The 22,874-nt window shown below is 41.9% G+C and overlaps 1 non-coding gene across 1 annotated transcript; it reads right to left on the reverse strand.

Annotated features, from left to right (window-relative positions):
- Nucleotides 1-7,177: 7,177 nt before the first annotated feature.
- LOC128051868 (U6 spliceosomal RNA) lies at nucleotides 7,178-7,280 on the reverse strand. The gene has a single exon (XR_008199786.1). It is a non-coding gene; the product is annotated as a U6 spliceosomal RNA (small nuclear RNA).
- Nucleotides 7,281-22,874: the final 15,594 nt, after the last annotated feature.

Genomic DNA, 22,874 nt, shown 5'->3' on the forward strand with positions numbered 1-22,874 from the left:
CTTGAAAGAAGGCAGAGGGAAAAGTAATACTGTAGGTGGTATAGTATTATTTGAAAGTGGATTTGGGTTAATTGTAAACGTAATTGGAAATGAAACTGACAGAGGATTAATCTCCAAAATATATAAGCAGCTCATACAGCTCAATATCAGAAAAACAAACAAGCCAATAAAAAAACGGACAGAAGACCTAAACAGGCATTTCTCCAAAGAACACATGCAGCTGGCACATGAGAAGATGCTCAACGTCACTCATTATTAGAGAAATGCAGATCAAAACCACAATGAGGTATCACTTCATACCAGTCAGAATGGCCATCATCAAAAAATCTACAAATAAATGCTGGAGAGGATGTGGAAAAAAAGAGATCTTCCTGCACTGTTGGAGGGAATGTATGATAATATGGAGAACAGTATGGAGATTCCTTAAAAACCTAGGAATAAATCTACCATATGACCCAGCAGTCCCATCACTGGGTCCCATACCCCGAGAACACCACAATTCTAAAAGATGCATGTACCCCAGTGTTCATTGCAGCACCATTTACAATAGCCAGGACATGGAAGCAACCTAGATGTCCACTGACAGATGAATGGATAAAGAAGATGTGGTACACATATACAATGGACTATTACTCAGCCATAAAAAGGGATGAATTTGAGTCACTGGTAGTGAGGTGGATGAACCTAGAGCCTGTTATACAGAGTCAAGTAAGTCAGAGGAAAACAAATATCATGTATATTCCATATATATGGAATCCAGAAAAATGCTATTTATGTATTTATTTGCAAGGAACGGAGACACAGATGTAGAGAACGGACTTGTGGGCACAACAGAGGAAGGAGAGGGTGGGGCGAATTGAGAAAGTATCATCAACATACATACACGATCCTGCGTAAAATAGATAGCTAGTGGAAAGTTGCTATATAAAACAGGGAGCCCCGCCTAGCGCTCTGTGATGACCTAGAGGAGTGAGTTGAGGGGAAAGGAGGGAGGCTCAAGAGGGAGGGGATACATATACAGTTATGACTGATGCATGTTGTTGTCTGGCAAAAACTAACACATTGTAAAGCAATTTTCCTCCAATTAAAAAATAAAGAGAAAATCCTAATGCTCAACCAAAGGGAAGAAAAGTTATAACAAACTTAGACAGTATATCAAAAAGCAGAGACATCACTTTGCTGACAAAGGTCGGTAAAGTCAAAGCTATGGCTTTTCTAGTAGTCATGTAAGGATGTGAAAGTTGGACCATAAAGAAGGCAGGGCACCAAAGAATTGATGCCTTCAAACTGTGATGCTGGAGAAGACTCTTGAGAATCCCTTGGACAGCAAGGAGATCAAACCAGTCAGTCTTTAAGGAAATCAGCCTTGAATATTCACTGGAAGGACTGATGCAAAAGCTCCAATACTTTGGCTACCTAATGGGAAGAGCCGATTCATTGGAAAAGACCCTGATGATGGGAAAGATTGAGGGCAGGAGGAGAAGGGGATGACAGAGGTTGAGATGGTTGGATGACATCAACTGTGACTCAGTGGGCATGAGTTTGAGCAAACTCGGGGAGATAGTGAAGGACAGGGAAGCCTGGTGTGCTGCAGTTCATGGGGTCACAAAAAGTCAGACACGACTTAGTGACTGAACAATAATTTAATTGATATTCTGAGAAAGAAGAGAAAATGGAATTATATACAATGCTCAAGTAAAACTGCAGAAGGTGGAAAAGAGGGGAAGACAAAAATCAGGAAAAAAGAACAAGGGAAACAAATGGAAAGCAGTAAAAAATATAGTAGGTATTAATCTTAACTACATCAGTAATGACTTTACAGCCACACTGGGAGACAATTCAGCAGTTTCTTAAAAAATAAACAGTCTTACTGTATCACCCAGCAATCACAACTCCTTGATATTTACCCAAATAAGTTAAACCTTACATTCACACCAAAAAATGCACATAAACATTTATAACAACTTAATTCATAATTGCCAAAATTTGGAAGGAACCAAGATGTCCTTTAGTAGATGAATTGATAAACTGTGGTGCATCCAGACCATGGGCTATTACTTAGGACCAGAAAGAAATGAGCTATCAAGTCATGAAAAGACATGATGGCATCTTAAATGTGTATTGCTAACTGCAGGAAGCTTGGGGCTGGTGCACTGAGACGACCCAGAAGGATGGTACGGGGAAGGAGGAGGGAGTGGGGTTCAGGATGGGGAACATGTGTACGCCCGTGGCGGATTCATGTTGATGTGTGGCAGAACCAATACAATACTGTAAAATAATTAACCTCCAATTAAAATAAATAAATTTATATTAAAGAAAGAAGCCAATTTGAAAAGGCTATATAATGTATGCAGAGAAGGCAATGGCACCCCACTCCAGTACTCTTGCCTGGAGGGAGGAAGGAGGGGGGTTCAGGATGGGGAACATGTGTACGCCCATGGCAGATTCATGTTAATGTGTGGCAGAACCAATACAATATTGTAAAGTAATTAACCTCCAATTAAAATAAATAAATTTATATTTAAAAAAAGAAGCCAATTTGAAAAGGCTATATAATGTATGCGGAGAAGGCAATGGCACCCCACTCCAGTACTCTTGCCTGGAAAATCCCATGGATGGAGGAGCCTGGAAGGCTGCAGTCCATGGGGTCACTGAGGATCGGACACGACTGAGCGACTTCACTTTCACTTTTCACTTTCATGCATTGGAGAAGGAAATGGCAACCCATTCCACTGTTCTTGCCTGGAGAATCCCAAGGACGGCGGAGCCTGGTAGGCTGCTGTCTATGGGGTCGCACAGAGTCGGACACGACTGAAGCGACTTAGCAGCAGCAGCAGCATATAATGTATGACTGCAGCTACATAGAATTCAGGGAAAATCAAAATTTTTGAAGACAGAAGATCAGTAGTTGCTAGGGAATGGGGGAAGGAGGGATGAATAGGCAGAGCACAGAGGGTTTCTAGGGTAGTGATCCATTTAACATGATACTGTAATGGTGAATGCATGTCATTATATTTGTCCAAACCCATGGAATGTACAACACCAAGTTGTTTAGTCTTTTCCAACTCTTTGTGTCCACATGTACTGAAGCCCACCAGGCTTCTCTGTCCATGGGATTTCCCAGGCAAGAATACTGGAGTGGGTTGCCATTTCTTTTTCCAGATGATCTTCCTGTCCCAGGGAAAGAATCTGCGTCCCCTGTATTCGTAGGCAAATTGCTTACCACTGAGGCACCAGGGAAGCCCATAACACCGAGAGTCAACCATAATGTAAATAGTGGACTTCGGGTGATAATGATGTATATCAGTTTAGGTTCATCAATTTTTGCACGTGTAAAAAACTGCAATGTAAAAAAAATTGCACCACTGAGGTACAATATGTTAGTAGAGAGAGAGGTTGTGCATGTGTAAGGGCAGAGAATGTCTAGGAACTCTGTACTTTCTGGTCAGTTTTGCTGTGAACCTAAAACTGCTCTAAAAAAATAAAGTCTGTTTTCCGGAAGTTTTTTTTTGTTTTTTTTTCCCTTCAGTTTAAAAGGTTGTTTCATTGATTGCTGAATCCTGGTTGACAGCTTTTTTTTCTTTCAACACTGAAGATCTCACTCCATTGTTTTCTGTATTACATAGTTTATGAATATGTCTGCTATAATTTTTTAATCTTTGTTTCTGTGTGTGTAATTTTTTTGTTTCACAGCCTTCAAGATTTTTCTCTTTTTGTCTGTTTTTTAGCAGTTTGAATGATGTGTCTAAGTGTGATTTTTTTGGGGTAGTATTTATCCTGTTTGTGATTTCTGAGTTCCTTATTTCTCTAGTTTATATTTTTCATTGTTTTCTGAAAATTCTTGCCTAACTTGTCTTTAAATGTTTCTCTTTTTCCCTTTAATTATATTTCAACCTTCTGAGATTCTAATTACGTATATATTAGACCACTTGATATTTTTTCACAGCTCCTGAATACTCTGTTCTGGTTTTTTACACCCTTTTTCTCTTTGTGTTTACATCTGAGTAATTTCTATTACTCTGTCTCTGGGTTCCTTGATTCTTTTTGGCTGTATTGAGTCTATAATGTGTCTGTCAAAGGCATTCTTCAACTCTCTTATTGTATTTTTTATTTCTAGAATTTCCATTTGATTCTTTCTTATGATTTTTATATTTCTTCTGGAATTCCATATCTGTTCATATATGCCATCCATTTTTTTTACTCAAGACTTTAACTGATTTACCTTACATTTAAATTGTCAGTTCATTCTAATATCTGTTTTTTTGTGATTCTGTTTCAGATAATTGCTTGTCTGTTAACAGTGCTTTATTTTTTTTTTTCTGTGTCTCATAATTTTTATTGCATACTTGTATGTAATATAGTGTGTAATTTGTTGTTGAGTCACCAAGTCGTGTCCAACTCTTTGCATCCCCATGGACTGCAGCACCCCAGGCTTCCCTGTCTGTCCCTCATCATCTCCTGCAGTTTGCCCAAGTTCATGTCCATTGAATCAGTGATGTCATCCAACCATCTCATCCTCTGTCACTTTCTTCTCCTTCTGCCTTCAGTCTTCCCCAGAATCAGGGTCTTTTCCAGTGAGTCAGTTCTTTGCATCAGGTGGCCAAAGTATGGGAGCTTCAGCTTCAGCATCAGTCCTAGAGAGTATTCAGGGTTGATTTCCTTTAGGATTGACTGGTTTGATCTCCTTGCTTTCCAAGGGACTCTCAAGAGTTTTCTCCAGCACCACAGTTCAAAAGCATCAATTCTTTGGCACTCTGCCTTCTTTATTGTCCAGCTCTTACACCCATACGTGACTACTGGAAAGACCATAGCCTTGACTAAACCAACCTTTGTCAGCAAAGTGATATCTTTGCTTTTTAACACATTGTCTAGGTTTGTCATAGCTTTCCAGACAAGAAGAAATTGTCTTCTAATTTCATGACTGCAGTCACCATACACAGTGATTTCAGAGCTGGAAGAGGAAATCTGTCCTCTGCCTCCACCCTTTCCCCTTCTATTAGGCATAAAATGGTGGGACCAAATGCCATGATCTTAGTTTTTTTTAATATTGAGTTTTAAGCCAACTTTTTCACTCTCCTCCTTCACCCTCATCAAGAGTCTCTTTAGTTCTTCTTCACTTTCTGCCATTAGAGTGATATCATCTGCATATCTGAGGTTGTTGATATTTCTCCCAGCAATCTTGATCCTAGCTTGCAACTCATACAGCCTGGCATTTCACATGCTCTGAGTATAGATTAAATAAACAAGGTGACAATAAAAAACCTTGTTGTACTCCTTTCTCAATCCTGAACCAGTCAGTTTTTCCATAAGGGTTCTAACTGTTCTGACCCACATACAGGTTTTTCAGGAGACGAGTAAGATGGCCTGGTATATCCATCTCTCCAAGAGTTTTCCACAGTTTGTTATGATCCACATAGTCAAAGACTTTAGTGTAGTCAATGAAACAGAAGTAGGTTTTTTTCTGGAATTCTCTTGCTTTCTCTGTGATCCAGCGAATGTTGGCAATTTGATCTCTGGTTCCTCTGCCTTTTGTAAGCCCAGCTTGAACATCTGAAAGTTCTCTGTTCATGTAATGCTGAAGCCTAGCTTGGACGATTTTGAGCATAACCTTATACTAGCATCGGAGGTGAGTGCACTTATCTGGTGGTTTTAATGATCTAATGTACTGAATGTACTAAAGTACTGCCCTTCTTGGGAACTGGGATAGTACGTAATACCATGATGTAAATATGATTTTCTTCTCCTGGAAGTATGCGCGTTTCTTTTTTTCCTAAGCCATTAGTGTGGAGATCTGAGTCAATTTACTTAGGATTTGAGTTTGAGATCATTTTTGGTTGCTATATTTTGCCTTCAGTGTACCTTCAGCTTCAAAACATTTTGCTTAGGAAGAGGCTAAGTTTCCAGAAGTTTTGTTTTGTTTTTAATATTCCTGCTTCACCTGCAGCTTTGAGACTTCCCAGTGTACTTGTACCTCAGGATTTTCTTGATGTACTCTTGCTCCTTCCTAGCAGTAATCTTCTGTTGTCTGGCACTAGGCTTGGCTAGTCTAGTGGTGGAAACCAATGGGGATCCTCTGTTGTCCTGGTCAAGCCTCAATTAGAGACAGTTTGCAAACTCTGTTGCCATATGGGAGGTCAGGAAATGATCTGGCCCCAAATCTTTAGAAGTGTTCTACCATTGTGAGAGGTTCATTATACTATCTCCTGCCCAAGACCCACCAAAGATACAAGGAAGAGTTTTGAATGTCATGGAGAGGAGGGTCAGGATCATTGAGAAAGCCCTGTGGGCAGAAATAGTCAGTCTTTCCTGTGAGCATGAGCAGTGTGAATTTCCCTTGTATCTGCGACTCCCAGGAGTCCCATACTCTCATGTAGCCCATACTTTGCCTTTAGCAATTCATTGAAAAGTTTTGTGTGAATTCTTCTTTCCTTCTTCTGTGGCGCCCAGTGTTTTATTCTTTTGTGTTCTGCCACAGGTAAACATGTGCTCATGTTCCACCTCTTAAGTGTTGGCATCTGAGTTTCCTTAGATTTTAGCTCTTTGATTGCTCTGTGACCTCAGTTCTCTGATGGGTCCAGTAAAAGCTACCATTTTATGGTTTATCTGGCTATTGCTGTTGTTGTTAGGGTGTGAGCAATACTCTTCCCAGCTTTCTACCTCCTAGAATTCTTCTTTGTGTTTTGAGGACTTTTAAATCTAGTCCATTTCATATATGTTTAGTATGTAGCATGATAATTGATGTTGCCTTTAATTTACTAACAATTTTGATTCTCCCTTTGACTTACGGTTATTTTTTAACATACCTATTCTTTATTGGTGTATAATTGCTTTACAGTGTTGTGTTACTTTCTGCTGTACAGTGAAGCGAATCAGCTGTGTTGTTGTGCTTAGTTGCTCAGTTGTGTCTGACTCTTTGCTACCCCATGCACTGTAGTCCACCAGGCTCCTCTCTCCATGGAATTTTCCAGGCAAGAATACTGGAGTGGGTTGCCATTCCCTTTTCCAGGGCATCTTCCCAGAGATCCCACCCAGAGATCGAATCCAGGTCTCCTGCATTGCAGGCGGATTCTTTACCATCTGAGCCACCAGGGAAGCCCAAATCAGTTGTATGTATACATATATCCCCTCTCTCTTAAACCTCCCACACACCCTCATCCCATACCTCTAGGTCACCCCCCAAAATACAGAACACTTCACAAATTTGCAAGTCATCCTTATGCAGGGGCCATGCTAGTCTTCTCTGTATCATTCCAATGTATGTGTGCTACCGAAGAGAGCACTGATATACAGTTATCTAGATAGAGACTTTTAAAAAGTCACTATCATTCTTATGATTTTTGGACCAGAATGTATATTCAGAATTTATAGGATATGTGTTTAATATCTTTATTAAGCCAGGTTTATTAATTATTAATAATAGACAAATTCTCTGTATCTTTGTCTGCTTGATCTGTTAAAGATGGAAAAACATATGTTAAGGTATCCATTATAGTAGTAGCTTTACACTTTTTTTTATTACCTTTCTTTCTCCCTGGTTATCTTAGGTATAATTTTGTAAGCTGTTTTCAGCCCAGAAATACTTATGAATATCTTTGTTTTGGAATATCAAGCAAGATAACCCTCTGATTTAACTCAGTTGGGTTTTTTTTCTATGAAAACTTCTAACTTCTTGTTTCTTGTATTTTTGCCCATCTCTTTATTTTTAATCTGTTTCCTATATCCACTGAAAACTCAAGTACATATTTACTGTCCTCCCTTCCCTAGACTACTGATACAGGTTTCTCATCGGTCTCCTTCTTCTACTTTTACCTTATTATAATCCATTCTCCAGTCAGCAGCCAGAGCAATAATTTTCTAGCTGAAAGCTCTCCTGTGCCTTCTCTCACACTTACACTTCTTCCCATGCTTATGTTATGTAATCTACCCCAGCCTATTTCTCCAGCCTCATCTCATCACACTCTCCCCTTTGCTTCCTATGCTCTAGCCATACTGGCTTTATATCTTTTCCTAAACCATGCTGTGCCTTTTTAAGGGTTTTTGCACAAAGTAGTTTCTCTACCTAGAAGGCTTCTTATCATGACTATTGCCCTCTTTTCCTTCAAGACTAAGTGTATTTGTCACCTGAGAGAATTCTCTCTAAACCTAAAGTAGCCATTCTGTCACCAAGTTACTCTATTATATTGCTTCATTTTTTTTCTTTGAAGCATTTACTAGTATCTGAAATATTTCTAATCATTTATTTGTGGAACTCCATGAAAGTGGGTACCTTGTGTGAGCTCTTTTCTGTTGTATCCCTGGGACCTGTAACCCTGTACATCTCAGAGAGATTTACTTCAGCTATTTCTTTAGGTCTTCATCTAATCAGTTCTCTCCTAAAATTTCTTTTTGAACTCACTTACCTTATCTGGAGTTTTCTTCCAAATGCCATAATTTTCTTCTTCATATGTTTTCCCTTGAATTTCTCGGAATTCCTTTTTAAGTTTGTTTACTAATACACTGATTCTGTTTTCTGTAGCACCTAGTTTTTCTATTTACTGCTTCCGTTGGGATTAAAAAAATCTGTGCAATTCCGTAATCACATTTTTTTCTTACCATATTTTTTTCTGATTATATTGTTTCTATTGCTATAATGTCCTTTTGGAATCTGTTGGGAAAATTATTCAAGTTGGGTCACTTTTTTTGAACTGCTAAATCTTTTGTTTGTCTCACATTTTGTTTTATTTGTTTGCTTTTCATTACGGAGGGAGACCTGGATTGATGCCTGATTTGCCCATTACTAGGAATTGAGATGACCTTGCTGTAGATTGTGTCTGTCCTCCTTCAGTGCTTTCAGCCTGCTGAGCAAGAGCATTACGGAGAGTGAAGTCACGGTAAAGGGAATAGACAGGTCTGATATGGGGAATAGTCTTTTTCATCAAAGGAAAACTGTCCAGCCTTGAAGAATCAGAGGAATTGAGAATTGGTTTAGCTGTATGTGAAGATGGGATAAATGCATTACTGCCTCTTCATTATCTACATTGACTCTGGCAGAAACGTCTAGAATGGCTCCTGGCACAGAGTTAATACTCAGAATGTTTGTTGAAATGAACCGAAGCACCCTAAGTGATTGATGTACACCTGGCTCTGTGCTGGGTGCTGTGGGAAACTCAGAGATGATCATCCTGTTCCTGTAGTTGGCTCTGTCTGTTAGAAATTACTACCCATTTGAAGAGTTAAAAACAAAGGAGGAGGAGGGGGGGCTCAGGATTGGGAACACGTGTACACCTGTGGCAGATTCATGTTGATGTATGGCAAAACCAATACAGTATTGTAAAGTAAAATAAAATCTGAAAAAAAAGGAAAAAAAAGGAAGAAATTTATCAGTAAATCTAGGTATGCTAAAAAGGAGGGAGAGCTCCTTTTGAACTGATTAGTTGGATAAGTCTTCCAGAAGGGGACAATATTAGCTGGCTTGTAAAGTGGTAGGAAAAAGGAAGGATGTGGTTAGAGTGAACTAGCTTGTGGGAGTAGCTGATATAAAGATGATGTAGGGGCCCTAATCAACATGATGTGCGTGGGAGAAGTAAAAGGATCAGTTCATCTGGGACATACAAGACGTGGGTATAGAGTGGATAGGACCTGGCCCCGTGAGCCTTGGTTACTAAGCGTAGGATTTTATCCTCTATCTTGTGACTGCTGGAAGGTGTTAGAGGCCTCTGAGCCAGGGAAAAAAGAACTGTGGTTAGAACTGCTTGAGGAAGCTCCGCTCATAGTTTTCCACTGGTGTGAGATGAACAGAGTGTAAGATGTTTCCTCTTGTGTTTTTCCTCCTTTCACCTCATCTGCCTCCTCTCTGTGTCTTCTCTTTCTCAACCTGCATCAGTCTCCTGGGATATTCCCTGGAATGACTTCTGATTCCTACCATTTCTGAAATAATAACATGGTCAGTACCATACTCCTTACTTGCTAGTGGCTGCTGGAGTCTGGGCCCTGAGCAGTATGCCAGATACTCTGGTACTATGCCAGAAATGTTTGAGTTCTCCAAAGGGAAGTTCTGTATCCTGAACTCTGACCTGGGAGCATGCAAAATGGATATCACTGTCTTGTCATATGGCTTATGAAAATTGGCCAGGAAAAGAAAAAATAGAAAAAAAGAAAATAGAAAAAAAGAAATTAAAAAATAGAAGGAAGTTATTGTTACTCCATGCCTTGGGGATGGTTTTCATTATCTGAAGAGCTACCTTGCATAAAAGGCCCAGGAAACCATACAGTCTAATGTTTAGAAAGTTGAGGCATTTCTCAACCCATAGCTCTGCCTCCCGAGTCACTGCCTATGGATGATAGGGAAGTCCAGTCCCAACACTGTGTCCAGCCTGGTGCTTCCTTGGCCGCTTGCCAAAGTGGGCTTCTCAGTAGCGGGAATGGAGATGAAGATTTCATCATCATTAGCATTACCCTCTTCTACTAATCTGAGTTTGTTATACCTGTTCCACATCTCTCCATTTCACTGATATACCCCCTTTTCTAGGGTTTTTCTGAAAATGTCACTTGGCCAAGGGTTTTGTTTCGTTTTGTCGTGAGCAGCAGAGGCTTGGAAAGATCTGAGGTGCCACAGCTGTTCTGTGCTGTCATGGCACTTGCTCTGAGCTTTATCCATCACAAGTGCCTTGTTCCTCATGTGTTTCTCAGTGTCTTCTGTACCCCCCATGGTGCACCTTATACGCCTTGGCAGACTCTGCCTCAAACAAACAGCACAGAGTCAACCTAGAACTGTGCTGTCCAGGACAATAGCTACTAGCCATATGTGGCTATTTAATTAAATATAGCTAATCAATTAAAATAAAATAATATAAAAATTCACAGTTGTCTTAACCATATTTCAAGTGTTTGATAGCCACATATGATTTGTGGCTTCTGTACTAGACAGTGCAGATAGATAATTCTCATCATCACAGAAGGTTCTACTGGAATGCTGGTCTTGAAAAATACAGAAAAATACCAACAGGACTGTCCAGGTAGATGTAGGTACTCCAAGGCAGGTTCAAGTTCTTCGTTGCCACTGTGTGCAGCAGACGTACCCACTTCTTTGTTATTCTAGTTGTCTACAGGGACATCTGATAACTATTAGACACACATACAGACACAGTCGCTTGTTAATTCTTACAGACTGGATATTCTAAACCCATCAGAAAAAAGAGAAACATTTTTCCAAATTGTTCCATAATTTTTCTTAACTACAATATAGTTAATACCTCATGTTATTATACAATGAAGTCCTTTCATTTTGTGCCCCTTTGGGCCTGCCATAAAGAAAAAATAAGCCCACTTTTTGAGCCTCTCTTAAGCCTTCCATATTCATTCCTTTTAAGAGCCTGATAAAGTACTCACCTTCTTAGGTTCTACCAAGGCTCTGGAGGTAGAGACCAGGAGTCTCAGCATTGGGAAGGCCTTCTTGGATGCTGTAGTCTTTGTCATTTCACACCTTAACCTCAAAGGAAGCCCTTTTTCCTGGGATGGAGCACTTTAGTTCCCACAATTCTCTGAAGTCACTGGGGAGTGGGTGGATGCTTTGTAGAGTGAGGGTGATGCTTTGGTCTGAACTTTTTGAGTAACCTTAGGAGTGGATCTGCTAAAACCAGAGGGTTTTTTTCTTTACCGCACCACCCCCAGGATTCCATTTCCTGCACACGCGGCATCAGCCCCTCTAGTTATTTTGGCCCAGGCCTTTGGACCATGCCTTGGGAGGGCTCTGCCATCTGCCTTGGGCTCCATTTGTACCTCTCCAGTGAAAACAATGACTTTCTTTGCCCTGACCCGGTAGGAAGGCTCTTTCCTCTCTTACTTGGTTAACCAAAGTAGGAATTAGGATTACTACCCCTGTGGGTAAAAGACATTTTTCTCCACGTTGGAGAAGAATGTAGGTAGTAGTTTGATCTGCCACTACTGTCCTTGGATGTGAGTAGAACCTCCTCCTGATGCATAACCCTGCCCCTGCCCTTGGCCCTTTCCCAGGTCCTTTACTATTTTGACTTTCTCCTCATGTCTTTTTCTTACCCTGATGCTGTCCTAGACCATTTTTTTCTGTTCCTTCTGTTGCCCCTGTTTTAGCCACTGCCCTGGAGGTGAGTTGAGGGAAACGGTCTCTCAAAATCTGGGCAAAAGTCCTTGGGATGAGGTGCTGCTGGGATGCAAGGTGAGCACATGGGGAGTGGCACACATGATCTGAATGCTAGTACTTGCCTGCCAGGGCTGGACCTTCCATGGCCCTCCCTTCTTTCTGTTTTTGAACTTCTTTCATAAGAGGAACCTTTATCTATCCAGGACTTTATACCTCCCCTGCCCCATTCCCTATTAAGGGACATGCAGTTGTGCTGCAGGAGAGAGCTGGCCCATGCCCCCTTCAGGGGCCAGGGAGATCCATGAACATGGCAGTGAGGCCTGGGCAGATACATGGCAAGTAAGCGGAGACATCTGGAGTCTAGTCAGTCGTGGACTGCAGGGCTGCTGCAGAAGAATAAGGCTCCAAGCTTTAGCCTTTGCTTGCCCAACTCCTAATGATTTCATAAAGAATAGTTTTGTCTTTTAATTACCCAAGTGATGCATGAATACATTCTCTTCTTATAACATCTTACAAGCGAGAATATTATCTTCCTGTAAAAAGAGCAAGAAAGTTCATCTGATGATTATAAAATTGTAAAGCTAAAGTGTTCTTTGATTGCCTCATCAGATCCTAATCCCCACTCCCAGTTCCTACAGGTAACCACAGTTCTCAGCTAGCTGTATATTTGCATATATATGCATCCTTCCAGATCTTTTTTTAAATATACTTACTTACTGACCCTGTATATTTGTTAAAAAAAGATAGGATTCTTTTATGATTTCTGCTTTTCTTTCCTCCTCTCTCTTTTTTTTTCATAAATGATGTGCTGTATGTTATCACTCTACAGTTATCAGTCAGTGTTATGTTAGAGATCTTTCTGTGTTGGTTCAAAGAGAGCAAGTGCATTTTGGAATTGCTGCATGATATTATCTAGCATGAACATACCTCAGTTTATTTATTCACCTCTGGGTGATAAAAATTTTATGTGTCTCTAAAATTTCAGTATTACACTTGGGATGCAATGAATATTGCATATGCTTCATTAAGCTCATAAGCAAGCATAAGAAATTACAGACTCATGGGTGTATTAGTAACATCTGTCAACTTGTTTGTAGAAAAAAGTTAGATCCACTAAAAGCCACTAACATCACGTACCTGCCAAGAACCTGTTAAAATCATAGGCTTCATGTTATCAAATGTCACATGCAGAATTTGACTTTATTTCTCAAGTTCCTTAGTGATGCTAAACATCTTTTATATATTTATTGGACATTTTTGTTTCTTCTGTTAGTTTTTTTAGTTGATTCATACTCTTTTTCTGTTAAGTTGTTAAGATTTTACTTGTTAACTTTTTGATACTCTTTATATTCTGGATATTAATTGTCTATTATACATGTTTTAAATCCTTCCTCCCATTATTTCACTTGTCTTTCATTTTACAGTATCTTTTACTATACCAAAATGTATGATTTTGATGGAGTAAAATGATCAGTTTTTAAAGTGACTTGATATTTTGTGTGATCTTATTTAAAAAGGATTCTCTTCCCTCCAGGTCATAAACATATTTTTCTATATTTTCTCCTATGTCTATTATTTATATTTAGGACTTCAATATCTCTGAATTTATTTTGTGAATGGTATGAGGAAGAATCTGTCAATAGCTTTATCTTTTCAACTAAGTGATAATTTTGTAGAAGCTTTGTTGATTGTCTTCACAGTTCCCCTTCTTCTCTCTTCCCTTGCTAACAGCATTCCGAATTTCCTAGATGTGTAGTATATGTGGGATTGCTCTCACCCTCACCCCTTAATGGAGAAGGAAACAGCAACCCACTCCAGTATTCTTGCCTGGAGAATTCCATGGATGGAGGAACCTCGTAGGCTACAGTCCATGGGGTTGCAAAGAGTCGGATACGACTGAGCAACGTTGCTTTCTTTTGCTTTCACCCCTTAAAGTAGCTTAAGCCAATCAATGCATCCCATCCACCCTGGCTACAGGGTACGAATGTTTCAGTTGGGTAAATGACCCTTTAGGGGTTAAGACACACGAAATAATGTTTGCTGTGAGCTTCTAACGAAGAGGTTTTCTTTTCAGTGTTGGCTCAGTTGCTACTGACAGTCATCTTACTCCCACAGGGGAAGCTAATCTTATGATGAACCAATAAAGTAGAAGACAGAGAAGAGAAATCAGATTCTTGATGACATTATTGATCTACTGGGCCAATCCTGTTCCAAAATCCAGCGTACTTCTGAGCCACTACTTTTTCTTTATTATTTAAGCCAGTTTGAGTTAAGTTTTACTTAAAACTAGAAGTATTCCTAACATTGAATCACAATCATCTCAATACTGTTCATTTAAAGATTAGTGTGTTTCACGTGTTTAGTTGTGTCCAACTCTCTGCAGCCCCGCTGACTGTAGCCCACAAGGCTTCCCCAGTCCATAGAATTTTCCAAGCAAGAATACTGGAGTGGGTTGCCATTTCCTACTCCAGGGTGTCTTCCTGACCAGGGATTGAACCCACGTCTCCTGCAGCTCCTGCATTGGCAGGTCAATTGTTTACCACTCGTGCCGCCTGGGAAGCCCCGTATGTTTCACAATTACATGGAAGAGCACTTGTGGTAGATTTAGACTTGCTTACCGAAAGAGTATGTATGAACAGAAAACACCAAGACTCCATAGCTAGGTAAGGATAGGTTACCCATAAAATTAGCAACAAGAAGTTTCAAGACCTAGAATATACATATTAGCACTCTGTGGTATGACTTACTGAAGAGCGGAATTATTGCTTCATTTGGTAGTGTGAGCTGTTTTTGGTACATAAGAGGGATTGCAAAAGGCAGTGAGTGCTCTTCTGGGCTCATCTGATCTGGCAGACATGTCAGTCTCTGCAGGTTGTCAAGACCATGAACTTGAGGGATTCATTTATGAGAAAGCAAGAAATGAGGATGCATCCACCCCCACATGCATCCTCATCTCACTAATGTCTTTTGTGTTGCTAATTAGTAACTACTTTAGGAGTAACCCAAACTAAAACTGACCTTAAAGAGAGTCCAAGTCAGTATTATCACTCATCTCAGAATCTAAACTTTATCTTGCCCCCATAAATCCCTTAAATATGTGGGTCTGTTTCTGGACTCTTCATTCTGAGTTACTGGTTTGTTTATTTATTTATGTACCAGTACCACACTGTCTTAATTCCTCTTGCTTTATAACATACTTTGAAATTATACATGGCAAATTTTCCACCATAGTTCTTCAGAATGATCTTCAATATTCTCCATTATGAGTTTTAGAATCAATAAATCAGGATTGAGGAGATGTTATCTGGGGGTTTTGATTTTAATAGATTAGGATAGTTTGGATAGAATTTATAGATTAATTGAAAGAACTGACTTTTGTGATGTTTGGGAAAGCTGCTAATTTTTTTGTTTACTGAACTTATATCTGGCCACATTGTTCAGCTCCTGGGTTTTCTGTGTAAAGTCTGACATCATCAAGAGGTTATATAGTAATAGTGATTAAGAGTACAGAATCTGAAGTCACACTGCCTCCTGGGTTTAAATTTTGGCTCTGCTGTTTGCCAGACAAGTATCTCAGAATTTTTGTTAGTTTCCTCATCTATAAAAATGGCTTCTATACTAACACCTACTTCATAAGGTGGTTGTTAGGATTAAGTGAGTTAAATGAGATACATAAACCTTTAATATAAAGCAAACAGTGATAACAATCATCATTTATCTTAAAATAAGTTTATTGGATTTTTTTAAATTTTCATACCTGTTTTTCTTATCTTAATGCACTGACTAGGACTTCAGTATGTATAATAGCGTGGGTATTGGATATTGTTGTCTTATTCCTGACTTCAGTGGAATTTTTTCTAATGTTTGACTGTTAAAATATATTGCTATAGATTTCTAGTATAATCCTCAGTCTTATTAAGAATGCTTCCTGGTGGTCCTAGTATACAAAGACTTAGCTGAAGCAGTGAATGAAGGCCAAGCCCTGAGCACTAGGTCAGTCTTGCTTGCAGCCTATTAGACATAGAGTACCCAAGGCTACAAGACAAGAAGAAACAAGGCTGCAGATGCTTAAAGCGGGCCAGACACCCACCTTCCTTTGTTGGAGAGTCCCATGCTCAGAAGGGGTGTGGTGGAGACGTGCTTGGGCTATGCATGTGCTAGTCTATCTGCAGCAACAGTGAAGGCCCTGGCCTGTGTGTACGAGGCACAGGGAGGCATGTACATGTGTGCTTGGCTGCACATGTCTGCTCATGATGGTCCTGGTTCCTGCAGCAGTAGCCTCATAAGTTCTGCTTAGCTGTCATTTCTGCATTAGGGAGAGAGGGGCTCCTGACTGCTGTATCTCTTTTGAATTATCATAGTTTTCTATGTGCAGCACCCCTGTTTCACCTGCCCCACCCCCTAGAGGCTGTCAGGGTGATGACTGAAGCATCAGACCTGTGGTTTCCATAACAGGAAGTGATTTAGATGCTGAAAGCTAATTTTAGATGAGTTGATATGATATGGGGTTTTCAAAGAATGTTTCAGGGGTGGTTTCAGGCTCAAGGTTCAGCCCCCAAGTCTTTCTCATATACAAGGGGCTGGCAGTTTCCCACTGTCATTGTCATTGTCTAACTGCATGAGCTCATGCCCAGCTGGTCAACACTCTTGGGTGGAAAGCCAGGGCTGGTTTTCCCTGGATTCCATCCTGCCTGAGTCATTGTTTTTGGTCTTGAACTCAAGGCAGACTCTTGTGACTCAGCTGGCTCTAGGCCAGGCCAACTCTAGGCCTCTTATCCCTGGTAAGGGCTGCCTGGAGGCTCTGAGGGTGCTGTCAGGACAGGACCATCTACCCCCGTCCAGGCTGAGGTGTGGGCCAGTGGTGAGATGAGGCCTTCTGGCCAAGAAAAGTGAAATTTTGGGTGGTAGGCAATTAGGTGGGACATTTTCTCCAGGTCAGCCCTTTCTTGAGCCTCTTAGAAGAGAGGACACTCAAACCCAGAGATTTCATCACTGCTTTAGCCCTGGAGGGTGGGACTCCTGCTAGTAGCAATAGACACAAAGGCAGAGAAATAGGCACAGAGCTTTCAGAGAGTCCTGACTTCTTAGAGCTAAATTCCTCACTGTTTGGCACCCTCAGAGCTGAATGGTTTCTATCTCTGCCAAGGCCTGAACACAGGAAATAGGGGACAGGGGCTCTGTGCTCACCTCCATAAGGGCCTGCAAAGCCACTTTCATCAATTGTTGTATACCCTAGGGCTTCCACAGCAGCCCCTGTAGCAGAGAATGCTGCCCTCATTCTCAGGGAAGACAGGCTTCACTGTGGTAAGGGAGATGGCCCAGGGTTACACAGTTAGCGTGGGTGGCATCAGAGCCAGTTTATATGCTGACCCTTGATGGTAAAAGCATCTGCTTGCAATGCGGGAGACCCGGGTTCGATCCCTGGGTGAGAAAGATCTTCTGGAGAAGGAAATGGCAACCTGCTCCAGTACTCTTGCCTGGAAAATTCCATGGATGGAGGAGCCTGGTGGGCTACAGTCCATGGGGTCGCAAAGAGTCGGACACAACTGAGCAACTTCACTTTCACTTTTCTTGCACCATACTGCCAACGGGATGCCCAACATTCAGAGAGGGAGCTCTGCATGTCTGACCCAGGCATCAGCCAAGCATGAGCCCCTGTCACAAGCCTGGGACCTCTCAGAAGCCGAAGGAAAGATGATTAAAGTCTCTGCCAGTGGCTAATCTACTCTGCGCTGCTTTTGGGTTAGGTGTAGCCTGGGAGATGAGAGGTGAAACCAGGCCTGTAGGTCTTGGTTGGTACATAAAAGGAGACTCTCTTGCCCCAGAGAGGCTGTAGACAGACTTTTGGGGGGCAAAGAGCAGGAAACCTTCTCTTTGGCCTCCATAGCCACTTAATCCCCTGAGGCGGATCAAGGGGAGAAAGACCAACAACCAGCTCAGAACCAGGGCCACGCTCAGACCCAAAGATGATAAGAGTATTCTCACAAAAGCTCCAATGTTTGCAGCATATTGACATAGTTTGATGGTATGAGCTAAAGCCTGCTTTGAGAGTTCCATAGAAGGTGTCTTTGACCTATTTTCGAGGGCTGTGGTGGCAGGAAGAATTTTTGGCCACATCATAAAGAGTTTTGTGGCCACCTCTGATAGACCCAACTCAGGAAGTTGTAATTTTCCACGATTAGGTTATTAGTCACCAAGGTGATCCCTGCCCCCAGCTCCTGGCTCCTGCTCCTCTGTGACAGGCTGACAGACATGGCATTCCAGTGTGGCAGTCCTGCATCCTCAGGTTAGACCTCAGCAGTAGGCCAGGAGCCCTGGGTCCTCTGAGCACTAAGGTTGGAATTCTCTGTGTGCCTGCCTTGTTTGTGGAGGTTCTTCAGAAATAACTTCTTGAGCAGTTTTTAGTTCGAGCAAGAAATCCCCTTATGATCTCAATGAAGATATATAGGTAGAGAGTAGCTCCCAGAAAATCCACTGAAAGGAAGACCTACATGCTCTGTGGAATTGTGAGAGCCCAGTCTATGACCTTTTGGGGGCATTTTCATTTTAAGGAAAGAAAAGGTCTTAAGACAAAGAATACATTAATTGAGGTTTTTGATAAAGCACTTTCAGGAAACTATACAGTATTCAGAGTTCCTTGCTTATTAGAAAGATGGGACTGTGTGGTGTTTACACTTGGTTCCTCAGGGTGGACCTCATTCAGGGAGGTTGAGTTAGGCACAGCTATCCTTCTGTGGGAGTTTTACCTACTCAGCCTCTTCTTCTAAACTCCTGGGTTGTCTCATCACAGCTCCTGGGCTCCACTGTGTGCCTCTAAGGAGCATTTCTGCTCCTGGAGTTGGTAGAGCACTGCTAAGCTGAGGGCTGAGAACTGGCCCCTGAGCCTTGCCCCAAAGCCATGGAATAGTCATGCATCTCGGTTGCCAACTGGTGGCATTTTCCTAAGTGGAAAGGACTGGAGTGGCCTCTAGGCAGGCTTCTCCTCCTTGAGCTTACAACTGGCTCCGACTTGTCCTCTGAGATGATCTCTCAGTCAGGGCATGACAGGAATACAAGCAAGCAGGAGTTGCTGCCTTTGAGGCAGGCAGAGTGGGGTGCAGCTGAAGGAATTGATCTTTTCCTGGTCTTATTTCTATGAGAAATAGTCTTAATGTGGCAATAGGAATTTGTTTGTTGGTTTGCTTGCTTGTTTGAAAGTGCCCTTCTTTTGCTGAAGTCCTGGATGCTGCCTCAATTCTGGTGGGGCCAAAAACTGGCCCAATGCTCCAGGCATTTGGGAGCCTCCAAGGCCCTTTTCTATGCTTATGAAGTGACACAACCACTCACCTACCTTGCCCATGCTCCTGATACCAGTGTAATTAGATGAGAAATAACCTAGCCTCTAAGCTTTGGCCCGCCTTCTTAAGAGTGGACAGTCTTCTTGGGAGGGAGAATTCAGAAAGAGGACGCCTTGCCTCACGTGGGAAGCGGAAGCAGCAAACAAGCTGCCACATCCAGGGCAGGCTTAGAGAGAGGCTTGTCAGGCAAATGGTGGTTCATGCACAAACTACAGACAGCAGATCAAGAGGACGGATGGACAGAAGTGAGGTGGCTGCTCTACCCTCAGAAAAACAGGATTCCAAGTTCATAAGGAAGTGACTCTTTCGAATAACATAGGTGGGCCAGCCCCAGACATTACTCTAACGTTTCACAGACATCCTTTTCACAGTGTTTCTCAGGCTCCACCTTAATCAACTGATACCTTTTGGGATGACTCAGGGCCGCTGCTCAGGCTGGCCACTGTGCATTGACTCGAAGTGAGGTTACAGGTATAGCTGGAGGTGGGCCCAGCTCTGAGTTGGGCACCCACCCCTAAAGAGGCCCCAGCTTATCCTGTAGGCAAAAGTCCCATAGTCAGTTTGCTTTTGGATCCTTTGCCTCTTTCTTTCTAAGAGACATTTGGTAGAAATAGCCTGAGTTTTAGAGTCCATGGGACCTGGCTGCAACTCCTAACTCAGCCATCTATTAGTTGGCAGGTCTTAGACAGTTTACTAACTCTTCATTCTGCCCCAGTTCATCATTCATTCAACATTCATTGCTTGAGTCTTCTGTGTACTGGGTACTTGTTTAGGTACTTGAGTGTCATCAGTAGAGGAAACAGAAGTATTCCTACCTTCAGAAATGTGTATCATAGCATGGGAGACACAAAACAACCAATAAGCTTGATAATATGTTAGAAGGTGATAAGAACTACAGATAAAAAAAATAGAGCAAGATAAGGGCGATTTGGGGTGCTGGGAGTGCTGGTAGAAGGGACTGCAGTCTCAAATAAGGTGGGCAAGGCAGATCTCTTTGAGAAAATAACATCTGAGCAAAGACTTGAACGTGGTTGAAGAAGTTTGGCTGTTCCAGACCGAGGAAAGAACCAGTGCTAAGGCCCTGAGCCTATTGTGTTCCGGGAACAGCAACGGAGCCTGGCAGGGCTGGAGCAGCATCAGTGAGGGGGTGGGGCAGAGGGGGAAAGACAGAGAGGTAATGGAAAGATGAAGCGGCAGATGACGTTGGGCCTTGCAGGCCATTGTGGGAACTTTGGCTTTTGCTCTGATGAAACACAGAAGAGTCCCACAATCTAACCTAGATTGTAACAGGATCACTCTGACTGCTGAGTTGAGAGTAGACTATAAAGCAGGGCACAGGTAGAAGCAGGGAAATTAGCCAGGCGTCCACTGAGGTTTATTTTAGGCAGAAGATGAACCAACTTGAACCATCATGGGTGCAGTAGAGATGGCAAGAAATGTTGGACTCTATATAATTTGAAAGAAAAACCATCAGGATTTTCTAATGGATTAGAAGTAAATATGAGAGTGAGCACTGTTGACCCCAGGGATTTTGCCCTGGGCAGCTGGAAAGAAGGGCTTGACATTGCCTGAGATAAGGAAGTCTACGATAGGGCAGGTTTGAAGGGGAAGATCAGGAGTTCACTTTTGAATATGTAAAATGGGATCATGATATCCACTTCATGAAGATTAAATAAGATAATATGTGAGGATTAAATAAGACAATGTGTGGAAGTTCTTAGCTGTCACACATAGCTAGCTCTCAGTAAATGTCACTTTCTCTTTTCCTCTCTGAGACCGGTGGATGAAGCATGAGCAACTGGGGGTCTTCTAAGTCATTTTGACTAATTCCTTTTCTGTAGATATAATGAGCCAGTCAGATGCCAAAGCAGTCTCCTCCCCAGTGGTTTTCTCGCCCTTTAAAAAACTTTCACTGTTGCTAACAGGGTCTTTCAATGTGTCAAAGGTTTCTTGGCATTGTTGACACACTGGCGTGTTGATGAGTTTCTGCATCAGTGGCACTTCAGGGCCCAGGCAACCTCTCATCTGTGCACTCATGCTTTCCACATCAGTCACACTGTAGATGTCAGCTGAGCAAGAGGCAAGACCTCATAACAGTGAACAGAGACTAAGGAGGAGTTTCTCCAGAATTATACTTTTTATTATCAAAAGATAGTTTGCTGATATAACGTTAGGTCACAACTTTCTCTTAACTCTTTGAATCATTTGTCCCTGAATAAAGCTGCTGGCGTGTGGCACATTTCAGTTGCTGAATGAACAAAACAAAAAAGTTATAACATGTACAGTAAGACTTATAGAGTCGAGTACATTCTTTATAATAGAGAAAGAAATAGTGAAGGATGCTAACCAAAGAACCATCTCTGGATATGGGTTGCTGTTTTGCTTTACTTGTTTGGATTTTTACCAGTAAATGTATATCATTATTAAGACAGTAGAGTCGTTTTTAAGAAGTCTGTGGAACGTTCAAGTAAGATTCGTGTGGCGGCCATGTGATGGATAGGCTTTCTCATGAGGTGTTTTCACTGGTGACACTGTTTTATCTGAGGGACAGCCTGCCTCTGCTGAATGCAGTGGAACCAGCCAAGCAAGGGCACATGAGATGATGGTAGCTTAGGGAAAGAGAACCTTCCTCAGAAGCACCAACTTCTCTCTTCCACTGAGGTTGGTGACTGCCAAGACCCAGAGCTGTGCTCGCTCTCACTTACCTGCACTTTCTTGGAGACAGCCTTTGCTCCAGGCAGAAAGGTATGAACAACTCTACACTGATTGACGGTGTGAGGGCTTCAGGTACATAGGGAACATCTTTGACAGCTTTAGAATAACAAAATCGTCACATCCAGAAGTTCTCTTTGAGGGCCATTGATAGGACTGGCATATATGAGAACAGTGATCCCATATTACTCTCTTTTAAGTTCTAGATATTTGGTTTGTAGGCAGCTGCCATTGTGGGCATTTGCAAGTGAATCCCTAATATACAGGTCTCTTTGACTTGTAAAATAGTAAAAAGGGACAGGCTAAGTTCCCGTGTGGTTTCTCAAGAAAGCTCTCAAATAGTGCAGAACAGAGTGTTTGAGCACCTGCCTTTGAAGCCTTGGGGCGCTCTAGATTGGAAGCCCGTATTTAACAGTTTCCCTAAGGCTCATTTTTAGAGTCCAGGGTGGTCCATTTCTTGAAGATGACTCAATTCTCATACTCTCTGACCTTTGGCATCCCACTAAACTGGTGGGTGCCAAACTGGTGAGGGGGAATATCACTGAATAGGTCACAGATGCCCCATCTGTCCCCAGCCACTGCCACTACTGCCCCCTGAAGTGCGGTATGCTGATGGGAGTGACTTCAATGACCATTTTTACCGCAACACTGAATGCCCTCAAGGGGCTTCTGCCTCAAACCTGACTGAAGTTGCTGTTTATGCTGCAGTTGTCTTTGTTTCTGCCCCT

Source organism: Budorcas taxicolor, chromosome 7 (genome assembly GCF_023091745.1).
Source record: "Budorcas taxicolor isolate Tak-1 chromosome 7, Takin1.1, whole genome shotgun sequence".
NCBI lineage: Eukaryota > Metazoa > Chordata > Mammalia > Artiodactyla > Bovidae > Budorcas > Budorcas taxicolor.